Raw genomic sequence first — 9,842 nt, forward strand, 5'->3', positions numbered from 1 at the left:
TGGTTTCAATAAAAAGTCTGTTTTGTTTTAAGTGAGAGCAGTGTTCAGCCCAAGCGCTTCATGCACACACCAGCTGTGAAGATTTGGGGGTTTTAAAGCTTTGATGGGGGCTGTGGGGAGTTGTGTGCATTTCAATTGCCATAATATCTACATCCATGTGCTTCCCTGTTTTATTCAAATGTAGGTTTCTGTTCTGTCTTATTACACAATAAATCCCTCTAAACTTTATAAGAAATAGCCTTCTCCAATGCTACTGTTCCCTTTAAAATCTAAATACGGATTTAGATTTACTTTATGCTGTACATGCATTCCTGAAAAGTGATGCATAACTCATATTCGCATAAAGGGAACCTGCTTTAAAGTGTAATAAATAGGGATATGTTCCAAGACCTCGACTGTACTGACCCCTAAACCCATTTCTACCATTTTACAGGACAATTTTGGTACTCACCAACAGCAGACAGTACACACAAGCACAGGGCACTATCATAATGGGGATGGCAACTACAGAGACACATATCTCAGACAACGAGCAAGGAGCACAGATCCACACAGGAGACTTTATTTTGGTATGCATCACTTCCACAGTGCATTGCACAAAGGAGCTGACTGCGGACTTCCGCCACACCAATCTCATAACAGTGAATTTACCTCACATATAATGATCTTTTGGTATAAAAAGGGTCATTGCATAAGAGTGAATTCACACATACAGAACCCACATAAAGCAAGGGAAACCTGTACTCCCCATGAATTCGAGGAAAAAAAAAAAACAGAACTAAGGTTCATTATTTTCAGGTATTTTTGACTCTCGCAAAACCATATGATCTGATATTACATAGTCCCAGAGCAACAAAAACATTTTCCAGAAAATGCAAACCCCTTCCTATTTACCTGAATGGCATAGGTAACATGCATATCACTGAAGGGGAGTGGGCATATTTATGTCTTGCTTTGCATGGTGACTGCTTTACTCACTTATCTTCTGAATACACCTCTTGTCAAGAGCAGGAAAAGGGCTAGGCTTCCTCCATAGCTATTGAAAAGTGATAGATTCACACCATTTGTCAATTTCATCACATGGCAGTTAACAACTTCACAGATACTGAAGGCCTATTTCTGACTCCACACAGCCATGAAACTCCCAGCAGTGGAAGCTGTGATTGCACATATCTGGCAGTTGTGTAGTGTTTTTGTAGCCATGACAGTCCAAGGAAGATTGGAGCTGCAACATTCATTTGGTGTCTTTTATTGCTAAATTGATGTCTTTTATTGGATCAACTTAGCAATAAAAGACATAGTTGATCCAATAAAAAGAGGTCATCAAAGAAATCTCGCCTCTGGTGAAGAGGAAAGAAATCAGATCTACCTTTCCTGGATTGAGAGTGTAACCTGGGCAGTACTTCTAGAGATACCCCCTCTCCAAATGAAGGGGTCAGAGCAGGTGCACAAGCACTCTGGAAGGTGTAGCGACTCTCCTCCCCCTATAGAGCAGAGCAAGACCACCAGTAGGGCCTTAATGGTATACCTTTTAATGAGAGAACAGTACTGGGAACATAACAGGCATAAACCAGGGGGTACAGGGGACACTACAATGCCCCGAGGGGGGCAGGACTCAACAAAGTTTAGATACTTGCAATCACTGATAAAATACAGGGTTAACAACATATAAAACACAAACAGCAGAACAAACAATGCTAGTTGGTGAAATATGAAAGGCACAAAATACAAAATGTCAAATAACAAGTAATATTACTTGGAGGGGGGGAAAGAGGGAAAACACAATGATCCCTTTCCACTGCAACAAGGAATTCTCTGTTATTACACTCACCCCAGGTGGGGCTTGAACTGAGCTATCCCACATAGTGGGCAGAAACTCTACCACACATCCACCAGTGCTAGCACCACTCCAAGTTGCTAGGGGTCTTGGCTTTCCCAGAGCCCCAGCCTCACATCAAGCTGCCTGGCCTCTTATTGAAGGAGCTGGCAGCAGAGCTGGGAACTTCTCAGACCCCTGCTCAGATCTTTGCTGGAGCTGGGGAGCCTCTCCTGCTGGCTTCAGCCTCTCGTAGGGGATCCTGAAGCCCAGCAGGAGCCTCTCCTGCTGGCTGCATACTGTGCTGCTGAGGGTCCAGCTGCTGCCTACAGGCCCCGGTGCTTCTGGAGCAACTGCTTCCACCCTGATGGCCCAGGTCCTTGAAGTTTCTTCTTTGTGGTCCCTCACTGGTCTCTCTTGAGTCAGCTATGCTGCCCCTTTTATCCCCCTCCAGGTGACCCAAGGGGCCGATCAGGGGACACAGAGGGTGAGTCTCTGGGACCTGATTGGTGAGTAAAGGGACTGCCAAGTCCTCCAATCATCTTTTAGCCCTTCAAAAACCCTGGGCCAAATCATTACCAGATTGGTGAGGGAAGGAAATCCCAAGTCCTCCAATCATCTTTTGCCCTTTCAAAACCCCTGGGCTAAGTCACTGCCAGCTAGCCTGTCACAAGAGCTAGGCTGTGTTTAGTTAATAAGATTTGCTGTGGAGGAGACTGTTGGGTCCTTGTGTTTTCAGGGAACAAACTAGAGGGAGCCAATTTATGTGCACGGCCTTTGCATGTGAGCTTTGCCAGTTATTACTACCTCCAGACCAGATAACTGTCCTATGTTTTACGTGAGCCAGTGCCCCATCCCTCTAAGAAACTTCAGCTAAACAGTACTGCTGCCCATATAATCATCTGTGAGTACTCTAGGGCTTAGTCCATGACATTTTTGGGTGCAAATGTTATTGATCTTGGTCTATGAAATCCAATGGATTAGAGACAAAGCTGGATAGCTCAGCCAAAGCTGACCTGAGATCAGCTCATTCCTTGAAGAACCACAAACTTGGACTCTGTGGCTAGGGACAGACATTACACATAAACTGGCTTAAGTGATCAGAAACTGGTTTAAACCTGTAACAGCATAAGTTCAGTGCACTTAAACCAGTTTCAAAATGGCTGAAACTGGTTTAAGATAAACCTGGTTGAATGTAGTATCAAACTTAACTGATTTGGATCAAACCAGTTTATGCAGTGTCTGTCCCAGGCCTCTTCCTGGTTTAAGTTAAACCAGAGTCCCCCATGATCCCAGATGCTTTGCAGCCCTGGGCTGGGCTGGGCTATGCTCTCTGCTCTAGAGAACAGGGCTGGCCCCACCCCTCTGCTTCCTAGCCAGAGCTCTAGGGGAAACTGCAGGCACAGCAGGGTCTACCTGGCTTCCCCCTGCCCCCTCACTGCTCGCTGCTCAAGCAGGGATCCCCCCTCCCTCCCTTCCATCTCTGATACCATGGACCCCAGCCCCATGGACCCTAGGCATGTGGTAAGCAAGGTAATGCTGAGATGTGTCTGTGTGTGTGTCTCCAATTTCACTGGGACAGGCACAGAACAGTGACCATTTAGGGCTTTTTGGAGCTAATCAACAAGTCAGCTGGTAATGTCCCTCTGTTCCTTTCTTGGAAAAAGCTGTTTAAGAAGAGCTTGAACTAATGATAGAGGCTTTTATTTGGTTGATGGGCTGATAAATGCTGTGTTATCAGCTCCCTGCTGGCTCCCTAACCTGTCAGATTTGCAGACAATATAAGGAAGCAGGGAGAGGAAGACTGAAAAGCTCATTATCATCAACAGATGTATGCACTGCACATCCCCCCCATGTTTACTTCAGAGTGCTAGCCAGGGGCTGGGAGCTGCCAAAACTTTTGTCCATTGAGGAGCAAGCAGGGAAAAGCCTAGGATGGTGCAGAAATGGTGGGGGTTTACACCCCTCCCTAATCAGAACATCCTGCCCAGGCCTGTCCACAGCCCCCTCCCCCAGCTCAGCTCTGTGGAAGGGAAGGGAGTGCTGCTGTAGCACGCCCCGGCTTCAAGCCTAAGCCACTGCAGGCATATGCCCACATTTCTTCTGTCCAGATAGAATGTCTGTATGGTTGCAAGCAGTTGCAAACAAGTTCAACCTCAGCAGGTTGGACTAACAAAGATTGAATCAATTCAGGCTCAGGCTTTGTGAATGTCTGTCCCTAGGCTGTTACATCATGTACAACAGTGGAGGACCCAATTTGCCCTGCTGTTTTCCTAATCTCTTCTCTCCAGCCACCTCTGCAAGCCTAGGAATGTACAACAGAACCAACAAAGTACTTTTCCTCTCCTCTCCCACTTACATCCCCAGTTACAGGGTTTTTTTAGCTTGCTGGTGGCAGTGATCTATATGTCAAAACCGGTAGCTACATGACCCAAAAATCATCAATCTGAATCTCCCCCTGCTTGGTTGTTGTAATGAGGCAGGAGGCTGAGAGGGATTCAGTAGTGAGGTAGTTGGTTCCTCACCCCCTGTGAAGATGAGGGTTTGCAAAGTAACCAGGTATCCGTAGAACCACAGCAAACAGCTGCATAGGACTGCTGAGATGCCCCAGCTGATCAGAAAGGTGGCACCTTTGCAGTACAAACTGAAAGAAGAGGCAGTGTATCCTGTCCTTAATTCAGCAACCCACTGTGAATTACGTGGGTTGTGAATCACCTTGACAGGAAGGAATGGGGTTCTGGTGCATACTTCTCGTCTTGTTCACTCTCCCTTTCTCCAAAACCCTTCTCCTTGGTAATCCCAGAGAAAGAATAGTGGGTGCCTACCCTGAATGCATCTTTCTGCACACTGACCCTGGGGATTGAGGTCCTTTCTAAGTAACCTTGGTACAGATACCTATGCTCTGAAGATAGGTAAGATTTACAACAACCCCCTGTGCTCAAAATGTCCTACTGTTGGCTCCAGGCAACTCTCTGCTTAGCAACTAAGTTTTTTTGATGGCCTTTCTAACTGTCCCTAGGCACTGAATGGGAGCTTAGGCACCTTACTCCAAGTTTTGGATTCCAGTCTGGGAACCAAGTGCCTAAAAATTCAGCTTCACAAGCACTTAAGTCCATTATTAGATCTAGACCACAGTCCAAACTTTCAAAGTGACTCACAGCTTCTGATTTCACCTTGAAGTGGTCTGATTTTCAGAAGCCAGCACACCAAAGACTGGACCCCTTTCACATGGCTTAAGTTGGGCACCCAAAATACATAATAAGTTTTGAAAATGTCACCTTAAGCTACGAGAGGCAAAAGTTTTTATGGTATCTTTTTATGGACCTGAAGAAGGGCACTTTTGTGCCTCAAAGCTTCTCCCAGAGCTCTCCCAACTGTACAGCTGGCCCAGAACGAGATACCACAAAACCAACCTTGCCTCTCATACATTTCTTGGACCATCATAGCTACAGCAATGCTCCTCGCCTTGAGTTTATATTTTTGGGATGCAAATACGTAGCCTGATTTCCAGTACTGCTGAGTACCCACCACTTCCACTGATTTCAACAAGAGGTGCTTAATATTCAGCAGTTCTCAAAACTGGAAACTCTCTATATGCCAATCTGTGGAGCCAGGAGCTGATGTTAGATATCCCCTATTGACATTTCAGGCTTAGAGATCACTCCTAGACAATGAAGGGGAGGAGGAGGGACTTAGAGTGACCATCTGTGGACTTAGTCCCATAAGATAATTACTAATGGCCAAATACAGGTGGATTTAATCGTTTACAGAGAGTCAGCCTATAGATTTTGCTGTGCCTTCCAACATCATTTGACCTTAAATCTGAAAGATGACCTTACCTTGAGAGACAGTCACTTCAGAGCAGGTTTGAACTCCCTGCTTGTGGATTTCAGATTCATTGACAGTCACAGACTAGTACATCCCACACGGAGATATTTTAATTTGACTGAACTACATGGCCCACATGCTGTGCATCACATTATCTTCTTATCTTTCCCAGTCTGGTACATGGGCACACCTCTTAACAGAAGGAAGTGCCAACATCAAGAACATTGCAAAGTCCGATTATGCTCTAATCTCCATTCTCCAGTCCCAGGAGCCAATACACACATTGAGCAACAGCAGCCGACTGCAGCTGTGTTATAGGACTCAACATTTTTGCTCCTTCTTATAAAGAAAACTAATACAGTATGTTATGTACAAGCTAAGCAAAGCACCAACTGGCTCAAGTTTTTCATAATCTTCCTTTCACTAATCCTTCGAATCCCATGTTGAAGCCCTCAGACGAGACAGTATCTTAACTTTCCTTGGCTCTCCTCCCTTTTAGTCCCAGTTCTTTGTGTCTATCCATCTTCCCTCCCAGAGTTTGCATGTTATTCTGGCTGATTCTCTTAGTAACTTAATAAGTAAAGAAAGGTATAGAGGGAAAAAAGATCTTTCAAAGGAGCCTGAGTGATTTCAGTAAGCAGCTCCCACTGAAATCCAAAGGGAAGTAGACACCTAATTCCTTTAAACTCCTTTGAAAAGTTCAGCCTTAATCTAAAAAAATAATTGAGTGCTGAAGAGGGACAGGTTTCCCTCAGCATGTAAACTTTCTTTGGTTATGCAAAGTCATGGGATTCGGTATCCTGGGCTTGTGTAACTCTAAAGTGTGATTGCCCTGATCTTGTCTACTTGCCATGGCTAAGATAAGAACAGACTTCTTCCAGGCAAACCGTCTATCCTGCCCGAGCACCTAGTTTTTTCGAGCTGATTAACAGGATAAGACAAGCTGGTGGGAGGGAGCTGTTTTCTCTTCTTTTTGCAAAAACAAACTGCATTGATCTAGGGGCCTTTAAAGTTATGCTGCTTAACAGCTTGATGCCAACTGAAAACTGGCTGCTTTGCACCTCTCCCTAGTCGACAAATACAAGGCATCTCATTTACACAGGGATCGCAACATCTGCCAGGCTCCTCGCTGCTGGGGATAGTGCAAGCTGCGGATGCTATCAAAGCGGCTGTATGAACCCAAGGTATCTCTGTTACCCGATCTGCCTAACTTTGTTAAGCTCATTTTAATGAAGCACAGCAATGTGGCTTCTTATTCAGCCGCTATTTCCGCGAACATATTGTAATTAACTGCCTAAGCAGCTGTACGGTGCTAGGAGATGGCATTAAATAACGTGACTTTGTTGATATTACTTGAGTTCACATGATTTTTGGACACTGGGGAGTAAGATCCAATTGCTTTTTATGGCAGAGTCTCAAGCCAAAATGGGTTTTGACACCTGAACGGGTGAGGGAGAAAACATAACAGCCTTTAAAATGAATCTGGAAGCTTGATTGCTACGACCTAACCTTTACAGCGATCTCCGTCTCACCAGCTACTCTCACACTTTTTGGTGTGCAAATGTTTAAATTGAGATTCTGAACGTGAACGTAACCACGGAGGGGGAAATCGCCAACTCCTGGCATTAGCTCGTAACTTTAGTACAGCAAGAAATGGAAATGTACCAAATGACTTTCCTCGTGATTAAACACCTATAATTTATTGACATCGTGCGAAAAAAAATGTGCTCCAAAATTCTGGGAAACATAATGCTTTATTAGGCATGAGCTAATAAAGATAATCTCACAGGCAACTAAAATACTTAAAAACAACAGAAGAATTTCAGGCAAAATGTTTGCAATATGGTATCACCCTTAAGTGCAAGCTTTCTTGAAGGCTGGTCCAGTGCTGTACAATAGGAAGTATAATTATCTTGGTTTTATAGAACAGAGGTGGAAACAGGGGCATCTTCTGCTACCTTTACACATGATGAGAAGTGTCTTCGTCAGTTAAATAGTCAATGGCTCTGCTAAGGGCACCTGTACATGTCACAGACATCTGCTCCGACACATGCTACTTATAGTTTCCTGTGATAAACCCCATGCTGTTAAGATGCTGGAGTAACTCTGGAGCCCTTCCGTTTTGCTGTGTGCCTTAGGGGATAGAGTACATCGTGCTCCTGGGTGACTCTTCACCCCTAGCCAACCTTGCTCTTCCACACCCCAGACCAGATCTTTGTGGTTCTAGCAGAAGACACTCTGCCACTCTTTGGGGTGATCCCCTTGGGTTTGCCACAAAAAAAAAGAAAGCAGATCCCTCCTTCTGAGGTAGAGGAAAGCCTAAAGCATCAACTGCTTTGTGATCTCACTTGCCACTGGCAGTCATTAAGGCAAAACAGGACAAGTTTTATTACAGAAAAGGCAAAGTATGCAAGCAAAAGCAACTCTAGTTTGACACGGATAGGTGGAAAATAGAGACACAAACATACAAGACCTCACCCTGCTTCTCAGTCTAGAAACGGCTGTAGAGACATCCCTTGTAACCAGCCACTTCCCTGCCGATGGCTTCTCTTGGCTCGTGTCCTCAGCTCACAGACCCCGTCAGCTTGCCCCAGATCAATTTTGGGAGCATCTAATTCTTTTTACCAGCTTAGAAACTGGTCCCCAAAAAATGTCCCTCTTCCCTAGTGATTTCTGCCTCCAACCCTCTCCTCCCCCCTAACGCCCTGCCCCCTTAAGGCACAAGATTTTATACTTCCAAATCTCCTTTTTGTTCCTGGGGAGAACTAATTTTATGCAGATTAATTTCCCCTCTCTACCAGGAGAGACATGACTGAAGATGCATCTGTCCCCTTGTGTCACCCCTCTTTCCAGACAAAAGCTTTTGGGTCAATTTAGTTAGCCACTGTTTCAATCCATACAATGATCAAACATGACCCTCTTTGCATGGGAATGGCTATGTGTGGAAGGCCCCAACCTCTGCACCCTGCCTGCACTTGGGTTCCTCTAAGGTACGAGAAGAGCAAAGTACCCCACCTGACCACATGCAGCTGCAGCAGCTATTGTTTCTTAACCACCCATGTCTGGCCAAGATGCATCCCAGCTGGATGTCCATTGGGTATGTGTTGAATACTTAACTTGATTATCTTCCAGTCACATCATGAAATTACAAAAGTACATTTGTATCAAGTGCATGAAGACATACAAATGACAAACCTGAGCACAGCTTCACACTAGCTACACGTACAGACCAAACACCACAGGAGTAAATCGGATTTAAGAGACTATCGATGCATGCCCCATGGTGAACCCCAAAGGCAACTTGAGTTGGGGGTAAATCCATGATACTTGCATCAGCAAAAATGTTGAGATGCAAACCCAGGAGGTCTTCCAGATTCCTCCTCTGCCTCGGGAGAGGCAGCATGGCCTCCAGGTCTGGAGCTCCACTGCAAAGCCCTGACAACTGATCACCACACAACCTAGACCCTCAGCAAGAAAACAGACACTTGGCTTTCCATAAGCTCTCTTATCCTGAAGGCCTACTCCTGATCTTGCATGGTTCTCCTCCAGAGAAACCCTTGAAGAATGTGTTCGAAGGCCTAAAAGCTGGGGGTGGGCTTGGTTTTGCTAAGGAACAGTTGCGAGAAGTATTTAGCAAAGCCCCATGCCGGGCATGCTTTGAATCTGGATGAATGAGATGTGAATATGGTGAGGTGTTTAGTTCTAGGTTTAGCCCATCCCTGCCTTCAAGGATGCCATCAGGCCAAATGAGGGAAGGAGGCCGGCTAGGCCCAATATCTTTAATATACATTGCTGGTGTCATTGGTATCTGTAGTTTATTTGTACCTTTAAAAAATCCCTGCCAGCTACATATGCACACCCTTACCTCTGTTACTTTGTCTGCTCTTCCCTTTCCCTTTGTCTCTTTACTGTACCCACAGGTTGCAGCTTGCCAGGGAACATGAGGTCTCGTTGTATAAGGACTGACCGAAACCAGCTTTCTTTTATCCTGGCACTGTAATGGCACCTTCTGGAGGCAGCCAGCTAGGGAGAAATGGCCGTGTGTCTGCCCCTTACAACAGGGTAAACTTATTGCACAGCAAAATCCTGGCTGAATTACTCTGCCATGATCATGTTTTGCAACTCCTTGGGGCTGGAAGAGTGAGTTAGTTCAATGTGAAGTTTTCATCGGACAAATCAAGAAAGCAAATCGGACAAC

General features: G+C 45.3%; 1 long non-coding RNA gene across 1 annotated transcript in view; it reads left to right on the plus strand.

Annotated features, from left to right (window-relative positions):
• The window catches only part of LOC149869655 (uncharacterized), a 148,827-nt gene extending 146,419 nt beyond the window's left edge, over positions 1–2,408 (plus strand). Inside the window, exon 7 of the long non-coding RNA XR_016441126.1 lies at positions 2,271–2,408. This is a non-coding gene — a long non-coding RNA (uncharacterized LOC149869655). The remainder of the gene's footprint in view (positions 1–2,270) is intronic.
• The last annotated feature ends 7,434 nt before the right edge of the window (positions 2,409–9,842 follow it).

This window comes from Crocodylus siamensis, chromosome 3, assembly GCF_052110815.1.
Source record: "Crocodylus siamensis isolate JL-2025a chromosome 3, ASM5211081v1, whole genome shotgun sequence".
Lineage (NCBI taxonomy): Eukaryota > Metazoa > Chordata > Crocodylia > Crocodylidae > Crocodylus > Crocodylus siamensis.